This window comes from Camellia sinensis, chromosome 11 (assembly GCF_055761805.1).
Source record: "Camellia sinensis isolate YWXY chromosome 11, ASM5576180v1, whole genome shotgun sequence".
Classification (NCBI taxonomy): Eukaryota; Viridiplantae; Streptophyta; class Magnoliopsida; order Ericales; family Theaceae; genus Camellia; species Camellia sinensis.
Window position 1 is genome coordinate 94,628,162 of NC_138971.1, and position 18,072 is coordinate 94,646,233.

The 18,072-nt window shown below is 41.5% G+C and overlaps 1 pseudogene; it reads right to left on the reverse strand.

Annotated features, from left to right (window-relative positions):
• Positions 1-338: 338 nt before the first annotated feature.
• LOC114320752 (phosphate transporter PHO1 homolog 10-like) overlaps positions 339-18,072 on the reverse strand; it is a 30,471-nt pseudogene continuing 12,737 nt past the window's right edge.

Here is an 18,072-nt window from a genome sequence, read left to right on the forward strand (position 1 = left end):
AATATACTATAACAGATATATACAAATAATATCCTAATATTTCTTAATATACTATGTTAACAATAATGACTAAATAAATAATTTCGTCTTACACCATTTAGTAAGAGTTGCCATCTTACCGATATGAAGGATCTGAGTGTGTATGCCATGAAACCATAAACATGCCAAGAACTGAAAACTTTTTGATATTGCAGTCTTGCATAATGCAACTGCGTATGCCAGCCCAGATATCAGAGATTTGTGATGATTCATGAGATTGCATATTATTCTTGAAGTGACAGCATACTTTGTAGCTTTAGTGTAGTGTGGAAAAGGAAAAGTAATCGATGATTTGATGCCTAATTGTCCTTGTCAATAACCTCGTCATAGTAATTGAAGGGAAGTGGGACTGACTTGAATGCTCGATATTTTCCAACATTGTTCAAGTGCTCATTCTCCAACTTGGTCAAATACAATGTATTCCTCAAGCCAAAAACTAAACAATAAATAATGAAACTCAATGACAATGGCTATACTATATATTTGCAATATATTTGCCTAGCAATGTTGTGGCCAAAACAGTTTTTGTTCCTTCCATGGAAAATGAAACAGCTTATTGAAAAGATGAAGTTGGAAGGTTGTGAAAAGGGTCTTCAAAAGCACTGCACAATCTAAAAATGGTAAAGATACCTGAATAAGTTCCACATTCCATGGCGAAGGATTTCTAGGCAGGCAATTATACTTGATATTGTCTTTCCACGCAAGGAACACAAATTAAATTTCAACATCAATTGCAGCCAAGCAAATCTCAGTAGAATGTCCAAAACCTGCAAGTGAATCCCAAAAAATATTGGAGTAACAACGGCAACAATAAATGGAAGTAATTGGTAACATATTACCACAGCTGCATAGTATACACTTTTATGTGAAAGTAAAAGTTCATCTCTGAGACAAAAATACTTTGATGTCCTTTGTAGAAGCCCCCAGTCTACTACAATATCCCAATAAGTATTCATCAGAGTCGCAACAGCTGAGCTGATCACAGCCAACATCTTCCAACTTATTCCTTTTCTTAGTTCGAAAGCCATCCTAATGAAAATGGCAACAATTGTCAAGAAGTATCTCAAACCGTTGTATCCATGACTCGCATCTTTCTCTTTGAACAAACGACAGAGGCACTTAAAAAGCAAGTACTATTCCTCTGTCAGCACTCTGTTTAAATGTGCAAGTGAATTCTATACTATTTAAACCCCCCAAAAAACAGTGGTGAGACCTGGAGGAAGCACATCCAGTATGGTATAACTGCTACAATGAAATAAAAAAACATTGTAGACATCATGACTTTGGCACTTGTTTCTTCTTTGAGAGAATTCAGTCAATCCATAGTAGCAAATGTAAAACTCAAAACTCCTTAAACCCTCAATCTGAGGTCAAACAATAAGCATAATCAGTTATAGGAGCCTGAAGCTATAAATAATTTGGCTGATAAAACACAACAATTGCATTGTCACAAGATGGAACCTGGCCAGTAAGCTGGTCTGCCAAGAAAAAATCTGGAAGTGTAACCTGAAAGAAAAAAAAAAAATCTAGAATGGAAACCAACCCATCTAAAAAAAAATTCACCTTGTTAATGAAGTCACACCCCATCTTAATCAGTTACCTTATAGAGGAGAGCACAAACACAGCAAAACCTACAACGGATTAGGAAGAAACAGCTTGACCGATATAAGATGTTGAAAGGACAGAAGGTTATGACAAGAACACCCTGCATATAGAAAATGTTGAGGAAAATTTCTACCACCACAATTATACCTTAAGAAATTTAAAAAAAAAAAAAATATGTAGCAAGATTTAGAATCTCACAATAGCTAGGCCCAGAGGAAGCAGTTCAGTATATGTCTATAATCTCTAGTCCTTGAGTCCAGGTGCAAGTGTGCTAGGAAAGTAGGAAGTGCAAGCACTGCAAGACCAGTGCTAAGGAGAAAAACTTCCCGGTAGCCCAATTCAGTTCCCTGCTTGAAACCAAATATGAATGGATAGTTGATCCGGTATTGCCTCCAGAGGCATATGTTTGCAGCGTACAAGCGCATATGTAGGACAATATATGCAAACAAACTACAATGAAGTTTGAGTCATATTTTCAATGGAAGAAAAAAATTTGGAAGAACTCATTTATAATGATTTCTGTACAAATAAAGAGGATCTTTTCAGAAGTTCTTATTACCTATGAAGTGGGAAAATATTTTCCATGTACAACGTGCCCTGTTCCTTATCTATTAATTTTCCAGATTCCATAAGTAGAACTACAACAATCAGTACAGCAATTGAGCAACCAGAAAAGAAACCTGAAATTAAGATTGGATAGAAAAGAAACTTACTAGTAGAGGCCTCAAAAATTAAGATTGGATAGAAAAGAAACTTTTCTCTTTTTTGCTCTGGCCTGAGTGACTTCATCCCTTCTCTGCGGTTAGAGTTTGAGAAGTGCTTGATGAAGGTGGCCTCCACACTTTCCAATAGACTAGTAACCTAAGATTGCAAGAAATGAATCCACTTGTTCACAAGGAATTGCTTTTATGCAGATAATATGAGTTTTCAATGAATGCAATCGCTTTCATTTAGGTTCTTTGTATTTATGCAACAAATAAATAAGCTATAGATATATACCCATTATAATTCATGAAGAAAGTACTTTTGCCATGTTAGAAGGGCAATTTATTATTATTATTATTATTATTATTATTATTTTGCCTCTGGATATGGACCAGAAACAAATTCCATGATGTTGGATAGGTTAGGCATATTAAAGTAAATAATACACAGTTGATATCTCTTTGAAGGAGGTGCTAAGAAGTGCATGGTTGTGGCCTTAGGGATTCACTGAGATCATCAATGACAGTTCCTCATCCAACTGCCAGGTCAGCAACCATGATCTTCTTCCATCATAGTCTTCCAGATAACACGAGGAGGTCTAGTTCCATTTTGCAAAAGATGTAATTTTTTGCAGTATAATCAGGTTCTTGTTCCCCTCGTTACCCCTTTTTTATAGACATCAATCCGCATCCATAATTGTGCGTTGTATTTGCTACTCCATAATATTAGTTTATTTGAGTGAATTGTTGCCCCATAATCTAGAGAGTTTCTTTAGTTGAATGAACTCAATTGAAGCCATCAGGGTACCCCAACGGTTTAATGTTGTCATTGAAACCAACTGCAAACCTGGAGGCCTCGAGTTTAACTCCCTCTGTCCACACCTTGGCTCACCAATACTTGTGGATTGTGCATGGTTGTCGATATTCAGGGTTTACCCTGTAGAGGTGTTTTGGCCATGCCTTTGAGGGGTTCCTCACAATCAAAAATAGAATAAGAAGCCTAGCAAAGCTCTAAACTCCAATAACTAGGGATAAGGTCACTTTATTTGGTATCTAAACACTGATTTATCCTTACAGATATATGTTGTGGTTTATTTGGCATCATGAAAGAACACCGAGGATAATTTCTCTCATTATGTTTTTTAGTGTGAAGTTTCCAATCTATCTCTTCATACTGAAGAGGAAGATCTCAGATTGCATTTTGTGTAACTTCTTATAAGGCTCAAAACTCCCCAGCCCTCGCCCAACACACACACATGCGCACCTCACCGGCACACCTTTATCCCCAAAAGTTTTGCACATCACCGCAACAGGATAGTTATCAGAAATGTGGACACCAGTTAACAGAAGGAAAATAGTTGTTTTTTCATTACTATAGTCGTAGATGTACCCCATATATATATATATATATATATTTACAGAAGATCACAGAATCCTCAGTAAGGACGATCCACATTATCTTTTAATGCAAGTATGGAATACAAAGCATTCAAACAAACCTCATCAGAAACTCCAAGGTAAGATTTGTCAACTATTTTCATGTATGATCTTGATGCACTCCTTGATGTGACCTGCATTAGTGCAAGAACGATAAATAGCATTTGTCATAAAATAATAGGGAAAAACTGGAACAAGTTTCGGACTGGCTTCTGAATGTCATTTCTTTACCAGTAATACATACAATGAAAATGCAACTTAGGGTACTAAAGAACTATTTGGGTCATTTAATTCAAATTCTGACCTTTTCGTATTTTTTCATGATCTTGGAAAATGCTGAGAGGTTCATGTGTGAGTGAATTTTTGACTACACTGCCAACTCAGTATTCAGCTGGAGAGCACTTGACAGAATAGATGGCGCCTGATTGACCTGCAATAGAAAGAAGAGACTCCGGCGGTGGTTCGTCCACCCGGGGGCACTCCGACAATCAAGTCAGTTATCTCTCAAAGATAAATCAAGTGCTTAACTCACTGTTCAGAATATAAATTGTGTACTATAGACCCATGGGGGTGCCTTTCTTTTATAGTTAACTCAATCCTAGTCCCAATAGAAGCCTTGCTTCAATGGACTTTAGCTCAGTACTTATCCTGGACTCTTCAATAGATAAAGATAAACTCCCTAAGAGCTTTATCATTATCCAGGCTGAAGTCCTTCCTCATTCTAGGACTCTTGTCCCTTATCCGCTTATCCCGGATTCTGATATCTTCGGAGATAACCTCGGCCTAGTTGAGATCACCTCGGCATCATGACCAGGACACGTGGCACCTCGACTGACAGGTCGGCGTCACCTTGGCCACGTGTTGATACTTAGAAAATATATCCCCACAACTGCCCCCTAGGTTCTATTATCTCGACATCCTGAGGTGATGAAACCTATATTGTTATGTCATATAGCCTGTTGGCCGTCTCGCTGTATTATCCTTTTACCGAGGTCACAATACATTGGCTTCACACAATCAGGTCTTGCAATCTTGTCTCATCAAGGTTTCAGAATTTCCTATCAGTCGATGTCATTGCTTCATTAAACCAAGAACTCCAAGAGTTTTATCACATGTGTGAGCTGTTATGCAAAATAAATCAACCGTTTCTGCCACACGTCTTCCCCTCACTAGGTCGCACCTGATACGTGCCCGTAAGTCGTCTTGCGCCTGCGTGCGCCGTCTGACAAATTCGTCATTCTAGGCTCATCAATTACATTTTGCCGCCTCTTCTCGTTTTTTGACAAAACTCGTTCCCTCTCTTTTCATCTCTTCACTTATCATCGTTTTTGTTCAAACTTTCTCTCTCTCTTACTTTCTCAAATCCTCCATTGTTCCAAGCTCTCAAGCTCTGTTACCACCGCCGTTCACCTCCTCTGGCGACGCTCTTGCTAATCTTTTCCGCTGCTGCAATTCGTCTGACTTTGGCCAACTCAACACCAGCTTCTTTTCTTCAGTGAGTTACTGTTTCTTCCTGATTTTAACTTCTTGCTTCAGTTTGTCTTGCTTTACTGAACTCCACTGCTCTGCCTCTGCAATCCTGCTCATATCTTTGATATTTCAACTTGTATCTTGTTTTCCACCATTTGTTTGTTTCCTGAATCTGTTTTTGCCCCATCTGTTTCCTGAATTCACACTGTTCACACTTTTGTTGATTTTTGCCACTGTTCTTGGCCTGACATACCTGTGCGAACTTTTGTCTTGTGTTTCTTGATGATCCATCACTGTTCTTGACTCTGAATTACTGCTTTTGTTTGTGTTTTCTGCATTTTCTCCAGATTCTTGCATTCAATCTCCATTTGCTTAGACTTAGGTTTGGGATTTACCTTAGAACACACGAATCTTAGGGAAAACTGGAACAAATTCCCCTCTGATCTTCACAAATTCTTACCCCAGCGTGAACTTTAGGTCTTGCCGAGGTCTTCTGAGCCTTTATAGAACAATTTCCAATTTATACACCTTCCCCCTAAGCCGACGTCATGGGAATGTGGAAGCATAGGGTAGACACCCCGACCAAATTAGAGCACTTTAGGCAGGAGTTTGACATTCCGGCCGACGTTCATCTACGGTTGGTTGGGGAGGATGACTCCATCATGCCTACAACTGATTCTATGCCTTTCCCTATTGTAGCTTTTATCGAGTGTGGACTTAGGCTTCCACTCAACATCCTTTTTCGAGAAGTCCTCCATTATTATAAGTTGAACCCGATGCAGCTCACCATCAATTCCTACCAAGTCATCAATGGCATAATAGCCTTAGCCCGACAAGAGAATGCTAGGGTTACCGTAGCCGACATCCAATACTGTTATACTATGTGCGGCCTTTCACTGAAAGAGAAAGGTTACATTTATTACCTCAAGCCGAGGTCAACAGAGTATAAAATCGTGGCCGACCTCCCAGACTCCAACAAGGGAGCTGGGGATGATTACTTCATTACCTCGGGGAACTGGGAGTTCGCTCCAGATGAGGACCTCCGCCTCTACCCTCTTCCTCGAACAGTTTTTGCAGAGGGTAATGGTAAGAGCCCAGAGTTTATACTTACTTGTTTTTTAAAGTCTTCAATACTTTGTTTTAATGTCTGTGCTATTCTTTTTGCTGTTCTACCTCAGCCACCAAAGGGCTTTTGCCAGTCTTTCTTCCCCAGCAAAGACTTGAAGAAGATTTTGGATTTGCCAGTCTACAAGCACAGAGCCCCCCTGCTGCTCAATTTTATTCCTACCTACAAGTCGGTTCTTCCCGACATTCCAAAGAAGAAGAAGGAGAGTCAATCTCCCCCTTCTGCCACAACTCCTCAAGCTGCTTCCACATCTTGGCCAGATCAAGGATCGACCTCTAATCCAGTAGAGCAACCGTTAACCTCGGCTCCATATCTGATCCCTCTATCTTAGCGCCGTCGACGACATCGAACTGCTTTTGCTGCTGAGATAGGCCGCCAAAAAGCAGTTGCAAAGGATCTTTTGGCCAATATTTCTGACTCAATTGATGCTCAACCAACACCAACTCAGCCAAAGTTGAAACAAAAATGGATAAAGAAGGCTCAGCCAAAGGCAACGGTGACTCAAGTTGATACTGAGGACACCTTGCCAATTTCCAAATTGGCTTCGAGCGAGAAAGCCCCTTCTGCTGCCGAGAATAGGCCCGCCGAGGCCCAACCATCCGAATCCACTAGGTCAAAGAGGCCGAGGTCCGAATCTGCAACAGCCTCGGGTTCCATGAAGTCTGATGCCCCCTGGGCTCCACCCATTACTTTGGAAGATAGGCCGGTCAAAGTTGGCGATAGGGCTGACAACGTTAATGTCAGCGTCGCTCTTAGTACCGCTCTGCTTCTTCCCGGCGACCTTGACCGAAACGCCGAGATGAACGAGTATGAAAATTTTTCTTTGATTCTCCAGCATTCTGTCCAAGTAAGTCTTCACACTTGGTACCTTTCTTTCTTTTTGATACTTAGAAAATTTTCTAATAACTTCTGCTCTATCCATTTTTCTTCAGGCAATCCAGCACGCCCACTCCTTCTCAATGCAATCTTTTGAGACAAGGAAGGCATTGGCCGATAAGACTAGGGAGGCTACTAGTCTGCAGAAGACCAACAAAAACTTGCAATAAAAAACGAAGACTCTGGCAGATCAGGCCGAGGCCGCTGTCAAAGCCAAAGACAACGTTGAAGAAAAAACGGATGCTGCCAAGGCCATAAACAAGGTCCTTGAGGCCCTGAAGAAAGAGGCCGAGGATAAGACAGCTGAGGCCCAAAAAGAGCTATAGGATGCCTTGGCCACTAAAGATGCTGAACTCAAGGCCGCTGATTAGAAAGGATACAATGAGGGGGTGTCCAATCTTACGGCGGACTACGAGCGACATGTGAAGCAGGCATGCAACAAGGGTTTCACCCTTGGTTGGATGACTTTACTGAAAAAGCTCGAAATCCCCGATGACTCCCCCCTCAGGAACACCGACGTCCTTCCTCTGCCATTCCCCCCAACTTCAAGACAATCCGACGACGATTTTGAGTCCGAGGAGGAAGCTTTGGTGAGGAAGTCAAAGAAAGCTGTTGGGGCCAAGTCCCTTGCTCAAAATGAGCAAGTCCTAGACTTGACTCAAGATGAGGAGGGTGAGGAGGGTCCCAAAGAAGCTACTCTTGAGAAGGCAACGTCGGACGTGCCTGTTGCCGATAAGAGCCTCAACCAAACCCTCCAGGAAATAGATGCCGAGCTAGCAGCTGAAAAGGTGGCCGACATGTCTTCGCAGCAGTCTTCTGAGCTTTAGACCCAACCTGCTAGTGGTGCTGAAGAATCTTGATTTGATTTTCTTTTTCTTTTTTTTTCTGTACCTTGTACTTTTTATTTTTCTGGAACAATGCAAGTACTACATGTGGCCGACATGCCTTCTTTTGAATATCAATACAACTTTCTCTTTCCAATGCTTGTATGCTCCTATACTTAGAATATTTCTGCATATCTTTAATGTACACCTGAACTGTGTAATCTTCTCAGGGTGAAATACCTCTGTTATAGATACCAACGGTTTACATCGGCAAGTACATAAGTACTTATTTTAATACAACCTTGGCCTTTACTTGTAAATTTTTTCACAAATTTCAACAAGTGTTAATACATGATCTCGGTCTAACTTTGTAAATTTTTCTCAAATTTCAACAAGTGTTAGACATAACATTGGTTTAACTTCAACTTGTAAATTTTTCTCAAATTTCAATAAGTGTCAAACATGATCTCGGCTTAACTTCAACTTGTAAATTTTTCTCAAATTTCAACAAGTGTTAACCATGATCTTGGTTTAACTTCAACTTGTAAATTTTTCTCAAATTTCAACAAGTGTTAAACAGGATCTTGGTTTAACTTCAACTTGTAAATTTCTCTCAAATTTCAACAAGTGTTAAACACGATCTCGGTTTAACTTCAACTTGTAAATTTTTCTCAAATTTCAACAAGTGTTAAACACGATCTCGGTTTAACTTCAACTTGTAAATTTTTCTCAAATTTCAACAAGTGTTAAACATGATCTCGGTTTAACTTCAATCTTGTAAATTTTTCTCAAATTTCAACAAGTGTTAAAACCATTTCCCAACTCTCTGCCCCTTAATGTGAACTTAAGTTCCACTTGGGTTCTCATTATGCATGTATTCTAGAAATATCAGCAAGTATCGTATTAGTCACAGGTGTAAAAGAAGAATCAAGCTAAAATTGTACTTATTACTTTGGTAAATAACAAAGAACATGAAAGTCTAATGATAAAAAAAATTCAAATTGCAAGTATTCCAGGGCCTTGGAAACTCTTTGCCCCCATTATCTTCAAGCCGATATGCCCCATTGCCCAATATCGAGATGATTCTGTAGGGTCCCTCCCAATTTGGGCCAAGCTTGCCTTCTCTGGGATCCTTTTTTGTTGCCGACGACCTTTCTCAAGACGAGGTCACCGATTTGAAACTCCCTTGGGTTGACCTTTTTATTATAGGCCCTAGCAAGCTGCTGCTGGTAGGCTGCCAGTTGAATTGCAGCTTTCTCCCTTCTTTCTTCTAGTAGAACCAGATCTCCAGTTAATAATATGTCATTGGTCCCATTCTCTACTCCCTGGGTTCTTATCCCTGGGATGCCGACTTCCAGAGGAATGACTGCTTCTGTGCCATAAGCCATGGCGAATGGAGATTCCCTAGTTGATCTTCTCGGCGTAGTCTGATATGCCCAGAGTACACTCGGCAGTTCATCCACCCACTTTCCTTTTGCTGCCTGTAGCCTCTTCTTTATCCCATCCAAGATAACTTTGATGGATGTTTCTGCTTGCCCATTGCTTTAAGGAAAGCTTGGGGTTGAAAAGTAATTCTTGATTTTGAACTTTGCGCAGAAGCTCTTGATTAGCTTACTGTCAAACTGTGTTCCATTCTCTGCAACTATTTGTCACGACCCAAACCCGCCCCTATAGGTTTAGCATCGTAACCGACCAGTAATCCTTGGACAACCAAAGGCCTCTGAACAAATTAACAAAATTAAGGGGCTAGCGGAAGCAAATACATAAATATAGTTGTCCAATGAGCTGTGCTGACTTATATGAAACGAAATATTTAAAAACTTTATATACAATAACCGGTAGTCAACCATAAATTATACCCACACACATTACAACATTTTAAGTACAGCTAACGACATCAAATCAAGTCTTAAATAAACAGAAACCACAGAACTTAAACACAGGATGCTTCGGGAATCTCCATGTGAGGCACAATGGTTGGTTGACAATAGAACACAGATCCAGACAAAAGCCTTCTGGCTCGGGCTCCAGAATGCTCACCTATACATATATATACACACAATGAGCTAAAGCCCAATGAATAACATTAAGGTAAAGGGGTTAGTGAACGAAATCCGAATATATCATAAGCAGAAAATAGACCAGAGCATAATCATTCTCATATCAGAACATAACAATGGTACATTCCATAGTACAGAACGTCTTCCGACTAGAGTAATTGGTTCCGGATACCGATTAAACACATATCACCACAATGAAGTGGCTAACGAGATCTCGTAATTACTTGTATGTCATCGACTCGTATTTTCATGACGTCCCACATGACTTGGGACTATCTATGGATGCCATAATAGAATTCAAACTTGGAATATTCGTTCACGAAGACAGATATCATTTCAGAAATCAGAACTTCTCATATTTCATTTTGAACATAATTCATATGAACGTATCTTTATAATAACGTTACTCACAGTGGTTCCAGTAAGCGGTCAATCAGTCCTCGAGTCTTGACCTACAATCACAAAATACATAACACAAGCATGTCTTAACATTACACATTCAAGTGGCCATTACGGCTTAGCTTTCATTACAATAGCTCACATTCTTTCTTATCACATTGCTTAAAACACACTCTTATAAACTCTTAACTTAGTACATTCTTTTCTTAGTGCGTTTCTAATCCATGACCTCATTACTATGGCTTACTCAAGGCTTGGGAATGCCTAAGATGCAATGAAGATGCCAAAACATGCCTTGGAACACTTAGGCAAAATTTTTGAAAATAAGGTCCACGCTCGAGCATAGCTTTCCTCGCTCGAGCGGACATGCAAAATGTGAATGGTCGCTCGAGCGCACATTCCTTCACTCGAGCGATCTGTAAAAGACATGAAACTTCTGGGAGCTTGCAATTCACACTCGAGCAGACTTTTGGTCACTTGAGTAGAGTGCACGTACTTAGAGTGGTCGCTTGAGCGTGAACTCCCATGCTCGAGCGTAGATGTAAATTCTGGAATTTCCAGATTGCACCTTCAAGCTCAAAACTCGAATTCCAACCTTCAAAACACATCTCTTGGGCCCCAAAACTTGAGATAACATAGTAAACTTGTAAAACATGAAGAATTACAGATTATTTCATAAAATCATAGCCCAAGAGTTTGTTAAAAACTCACAATTTCAACTTAAAACATGATGAATGTTCATGAACACAACATGCATGGGTTTTCTTAGTCTTGAGCTTCCCAAAACATGATCAAACACCATAAAACAACTTGCAACTTGATGATTTCCCCAAATGAAGATGAATTTCAAACATGCAAGAGAGGATTCATGGAAATCATGCTCAATTTGTAAGAAAATGTACATGCATGCATGAATTGCCACTAAAATCTTCCTTCTAAGCTTAATACACACCCTTAAACACATAATCTTCATGTTGACAACTTAGATTCATAATTTAGGGGTTGAATTCATACCTATGGTCTTGAATTAATCTAGCTCTAGCTTAGTTTTGATTAATCTAAGCCAAGGTCTTCAATTATCCTTCAATTCCTTCATCTCTCTCTCTAGAATTGCACACACACTCTCTCTAAAAGAAAACCTCAGATTTTTGCACTAAGGGGAGCAAAGAATTGAGCTCAAAAATGAGTTAAGGCTCATATATATATTTATGGTGCTAAAACAGATTAATTAGAATATTAGGCTAACCAAACATGACTTAATTAATTGCCTTGAATCAATTTTTTTTAATAAAACTTGCCATATGGTTCTAAAAATTCCAAATAACACATTGATGTAATGAATTTCGGTTTCGGACGCCGATAAGGCTTCCAATTTTCATATTAAAGCGGAATACCAGCCATATATTTCTACAAGTAACAGATAGAAAGCCAATATCATACAAAATGCAGAATAAACACATAATTTCTTTTAATCCTTCCATTAACATCATTAAATACGGATTAGTGGCTAATTACGGATAGGGATTGTTACACTATTGCTCTTGGAATCCCAAACCAGGTGATGATGTTCTTCCATATGAAGCTCTTCACATCCACATCTCGAATCTTGGCAAGAGGTTCTGCTTCTATCCACGTGGTGAAGTAATTGTTGCCACCAGCAGGTACTTCCTTTGTCCAGTTGCTTGGGGTAGTTGTCCAACAAGATCCATGCCCCATTGGTCAAACGGCCAAGGACTAGATACAGGGTTTAGGTCTGCTACTGGTTGGTGTATCAAAGGTGCAAAACTTTGGCACTTTTCACACTTCTTGACATAGGCTTCTGCATCTTTCTGTATGTAGGGCCACCAATACCCTTGGGTAATAGCCCTATGAGCTAGTGATCTGCCCCCAATGTGGCTTCCACAAAATTCCTTCATGTATTTCATATAAAAAATCTTCAACTTGTGAATAATGTACACACCTCAAAAGGGGTCCAGTGAAGGATCTTCTGTAGAGATGTCCCTCTACTGTCAGACTGAATCTTGCCGACTTCAATCGATCTTGTGTGCCTCTTTGTGGTCATCTGGCAGCTTTCCTTTTTTTAGGAATGCTACAATTGCATCCATCCAGCTTGGTCCCATGTCCACACACATTGCTTCACGCTCCGTGGTCAATGGTTCGATGCTTGGGCCGATAAGTAGTCAACCATTATTGTCCTTGCTTTTCCAGGTTGTATTGCACTGGCCAGGTTGGCCAAGGCATCGGCATGACTGTTGTCATTTCGGTTAACCTGCTGTAGTTGGCAATTCCGAAACAAGGCCACCAACCTGCCTACTTCCTTTGCATATGCCGACATACGTTCATCTCGAGTTGCGAACTCGCCTATTGTTTGGTTGACTATAAGCTGAGAGTCACAGAAGACAATTACCTCATCTGCTTCTACTGCTACTTTCAGTTTCAGTCCTGCAATCAGTGCTTCATACTCTGCTTCATTGTTTGAGGCCTTGAACCCCAAACGAATCGACTGTTCTAATATATGTCCATCTGGAGATACCAGTACTACTCCCGCCCTCGCTCCTTGTCGGTTTGGACTCCCGTCGACAAACAGTCAAAAGGAGTCGCCGATGTAAATGCTGCAGGGTCTTAGTTTTTCTTCTTTCCTTTGTTCCATTACCCTCGGCTGGGCTCCTCCTTGCTTGTTTGGACATCGTTCACGTCAGCTCAATGAAGCCCGATGTATGATGGATTCTGGCATGAACTCGGCCACGAAGTTGGCCAAAACCTGGCCTTTGATTGCCGTTCTGGGTCTGAACTCCAGGTCATACTGGCCCAAGGCCATTGCCCATCCGGCTATTCTGCCTGCCAGATCTCCTTGTTGCAACAGGGACTTCAAAGGGTGTTCAGTTAGCACCACAATTTTATAGGCTTGAAAGTAATGGTTTAGCTTCTTTAAAGCCATTACTAAAGCCAGCGCCAACTTCTCTAGGGGTAAATACCTGGTTTCTGCGTCAGCCAGGGTTTTGCTCACGTAGTAAACAGCCCTTTGTTTCCCTTTTTCTCCTCAGATTACCACTGCGCTTACCGCATGTTCCGAAACTGCTAAGTACAGGAACAGTTCCTCTCTAGGTTCTGGATTTGAAAGAACTGGAGCTGTTGTCAAGTACATCTTCAAGTCGGCCAAAGTGGCTTCACATTCTTCGGTCCATAAGAAGTCTACGGCTTTCTTCACTAAATTGAAGAAAGGTTTGCACTGGTCTGAGCTTCTGCTTATGAACCTATTCAGGGCTGTAGCCCTTTTTGTCAGCATCTGCACCTGCTTTGCCGACATCGAGCTCTTTAACTCTAAGATGGCCTTGATCTGATCTGGGCTAGCCTCAATGCCCCTTCTGGTAACCAGGTATCCCAAGAACTTACCAGATCCGACTCCAAAATGCACACTTTGACGCATTGAGTCGGAGCCGATATGTTTTAAGGATGTCAAAGATTGCTTTTAGGTCGGCCAGAAGACCCTCAGGTTCTTTGGTCTTCACGGCCATGTCATCAATGTAGACTTCCACTGTTCGGCCAATCAGGTGTCTGAACATCTTAGTTAGCAATCTTTGGTAAGTTACTCTTGCGCTTTTCAACCCAAAAGGCATCACTCTATAGCAATACAACCCTTTTGGGGTGATAAACGTAGTCTTCTCTTCATCTGGGGGGTACATGGCCATCTGATGGTACCCTTTGTAGGCATCCAGGAAGCTCATCTGTCCTTGTCCTGAGGTGGCATCCACCAGTTGGTCGATCTTGGGTAAAGGAAAACTGTCTTTGGGGCAGGCCATGTTTAGGTTAGTAAAGTCCACGCAGACCCTCCATTTACCGTTCTTTTTCATTACCACCACTGTGTTTGATAGCCATGTCGGGTAATTTACCTCTCGAATGACCCTGGCCTCCAGAAGTTTGTCTACTTCCTTCTCAACTGCTTCAACGTGCACCAATGTTGGTCTTCTTGCTCGTTGGATTATAGGTTTGGCCGACCTGTCAACGTTCAGTTTATGGAAAGTGACCTCAGGGTCAATGCCAGGCATTTCGTAAGGCGTCTAGGAAAACACCTCAATGTTTGCTCTCAAGAAAGCCTCTAACTCTTTTCCTCTTCTTCGGCTAAGCCCGCGTTGAGAAGGAAGAAGCGTTCTCCATCCCCCTGTCGGATGAAAATTTTCTTCAGTGCCTCTTCACTCTTCTTGGTTGGCTCCTTGCCGACGTCCTCTAGGACCTCCACGTCCTCATCTTCGATCTCTGCCCTCTCTGGCTCTCGTATGCTGTAGGTGGATTTCATTGCTACCATGGAGCAGTTCTTTGCCTGCAGCTGATCTCCTCTGACCTCCTCTATCCCATGCTCTGTTGGGAACTGCAATAGTTGATGCAATGTTGAGGGAACAGCCCTCATTGCATGCAACCACGGCCTTCCCAGAATAGCATTGTAAGGGAAGGGTGTGTCGATTATGGTGAACTCTGTCTTTATCTTCCTGGTGCCAGCCTGCACCTCCAAGCTTGCTGCTCCCAGTGGCCATGTCGGCGTTCCATTGAACTCGACTGTAGGCACCCCATTTTTGACCATCCTTAAGACTCGGTTCTACTTGCAGGTACATCCGGACACAAGTTCGATTGCTTGTCGGGTATTCGACTTTCGCTGCGGAACGTCACAGGTTTGAGCTTTCCAAACCCTGTATCCTTTCAGCCCCATTCTTGGACCATGACTTGGTCCTTTCAAAATGTGCTTTTTGGTGCACTGCCGGCCCCTTTTTGGGCCTGCCGACCCCCGCTTTGTTGCTATCGGCCATTGATTGAGCCTGCCAGCCATCAATGAGCCACTGTCGACCATTCCTGATGGCCGGCAGCACCCCTGTCTCAGCATGTTTCACTCTCGATCTTTTGACCCAGCTGGAATCCTTTTATCTACCCTCCATACACGTGTATGGAGGGATGAAGCTCTTGCCAAGCTTCTTGAAGAAGCTTTGCATTGCTTTTCTCCTATATAAGGAGAGAGCCTCTCTCCTTACTAGAGGTTGAGCATTTTGAGAAGAAATATCTCTCTCTCTCTCTATATATATATATATTGTTGTTGATTTGTGCCTTGAAGTCCATTTTCCTTGCACTTTTACACTACAACACTTAGAGATACATCACCATCTTTGGGTTGAGGTTCTTGGGAGGACTTCTTGAGCTCTGAAAGTGAGGTTTTACCCCCTGAAGTTACTGGTTTCGAAGTTGATCTTCAAGGATGAGTTTCTTCCCCTTTTTAGCACTTTTTTGTACCTCATTTTGGCCATCCTTGAATATTGTTTTAGGCCTTGATTTTAACTGAAAAAAGTCTTGTATTTGAGTTCTTTTGAAGTTTGTTTAAGGTCTTTTTGCTGTTGAGGGTCTTCAACCCTCTTGTTGGCCTTGTTTGGCCTTGTTTTGAGCCATGCCTTAAGGCCTCCGAGCTAGCCTTGGTTTGGCCTTCAAACCACTGAAATCTAGTGTATTTTTAGTGGTAGGCATATGGTTTTGAGGCCTCAAATTAGAGGGGGTGGCCCCCTCTCTTTTGGTTTTTGTTTGCTTGCATTTTTGGCCTTCCAAAGGAGCATGCCTCTCTGTACTTTTGAGGCTTGGTTCAGGCCCTTTTTTGTGCCTTTTAGGACCTACCTTGGCTCTTTCCATGGCTGGTTTGGTCATCTTTTGCATGCATCTTGTATGTGTAGTGTAATCCCATTTGTAGCTCATCAAAGTAGCATGTTTGCTTAGTTTGTGTTGAGTCCATTTCAGTAGGTTTTTCGTGATGTTTTACCATGCCTTAGATTTTTTTTGGGTTGGTTTTGTCACTCCATGCATGTATAATACACTTGTAGTGTAAATCTCATAAACTAGCTTTATATGCTTCTTGCTTTAGCATGTTATCCTAGCTTATGTTCAGTCCATTTCAACATGTATTTGGTCATCATTTGTCGTGTCATGACTCAATCTTTTACTGGTTCGGTCATATTTTTCATGCTCCATATACTTGTAGAACAAATCTTGCTTACTAGCTTTATGTGCATGATGCTTTAACTCATCATCCTAGCATATTTTGGCCTTGCTCCAGCATGATTTTGGTCTTATTTTGAGGTGTTCTAACACTGTTTTGGGCTGCCATGGCCATATCACTCATGTTTTGTATAGCTATAGTGTAAATGCTTAGGCTAGCCTTGGGTTTTGAGGCCCCTACCATGCCATACATGTGATGTTTGCATGCTTTGCCATCATTTTACATGTTACTTCAGTTCATGAAATGTGGTCATATACCTGCATTTGACATGCTTTGAATGCCTTGGAGGTTTGGCTTTTTATGCCCCATGAATGGATCATTGTGCATGCCATTAAGCCTAAGCTTTTGGCTCATCATATCAGTGCATTTTTGGTCTTGTTATACCATGATGTAACTCTGTTTTATGCTGTCCAAGTCATGCCATGTTTGGTTTTAATAGGTGTAGTGCATTGCCTCTTTTATAGCCTTGCATGCTCCATGTTCTTGGCCTTGTGTTCTAGCCTATGTTGGCTAGCTTTGAGCTTGTTTTTGGTCTTGTTTGGACCTGCCTTGGGACTATTTTAGGTTCCCTTAGCCCTTTGGGGCTTGCCTTGCATGGCCATGGCTTAAGTCCCTTTGTTAGTTTCGAGCTTTGAGCTTTCTAACATGCTATGCTCACATTGTTTAGTTGATTTGGCATCAATTTACATGAGATTTTAGAGGAAGTAGTATTGTGCATTAATCTTTGAGCCAATTGGCATGCATGTTTGCCTTGTCTTTTCATGCTTTTCATGCTATCAATTCATCACTTTTGGCCACTGATTTGGGCCTATTCGAGAGCTGTCCATTTTGGTTTAAGTCCATCTTTGCATGTTGTTGCATGCTTGTCTTGCATGTTGTCACATGTCGGCTTCATTTTGCATGTTGTTGCATGCTATGCATGTTTGCATGTTTAGGATTGTATGCCTATTGCATGTCGGTTGCATTGCATCATGCTCACATACTTGTTGCATGCTTGAGTTATTGCATTGCATGTTTGCCATGCTTGTTTTGCATTGTCGTTTGGATGTGTTAATCCGAGCACGAGGAACGAGGGGTGTTTCATACTTCAATTGTTGAAACGTATCTCAATTCTCGGTCGCCGACGCTCTTGATGATCCATGATAGAGTTCTAGGCACTTATGTGTTCGTTTGTGCATTCATTTTCATATTGATTTGCACAAGTTGGATCTTTGGCCATCATGCATCGGGATGCGTGATTGATGGTCGTGGATCCAACTATGCCTCTCCCTTGATGTTTTAAGGTGATATGGGGTGGCGTAGTGCGTACATACCCTTAGGAGACCATCAATTTTCTCTGTTTTGTGCTCTACTGCAGCTTGGTGTCCTAGCACATTAGTGGCCGGCAGTGCCTTGCAGATGGCCGGCAGTGCCTTGTTGTTGGCCGACACCCCTTTATTTTTGGTCGGCAGTGGCTACCCATGGCCGGTAGGCCATTGATGCACTCCCCAGTATGTTTTTTGTAAGG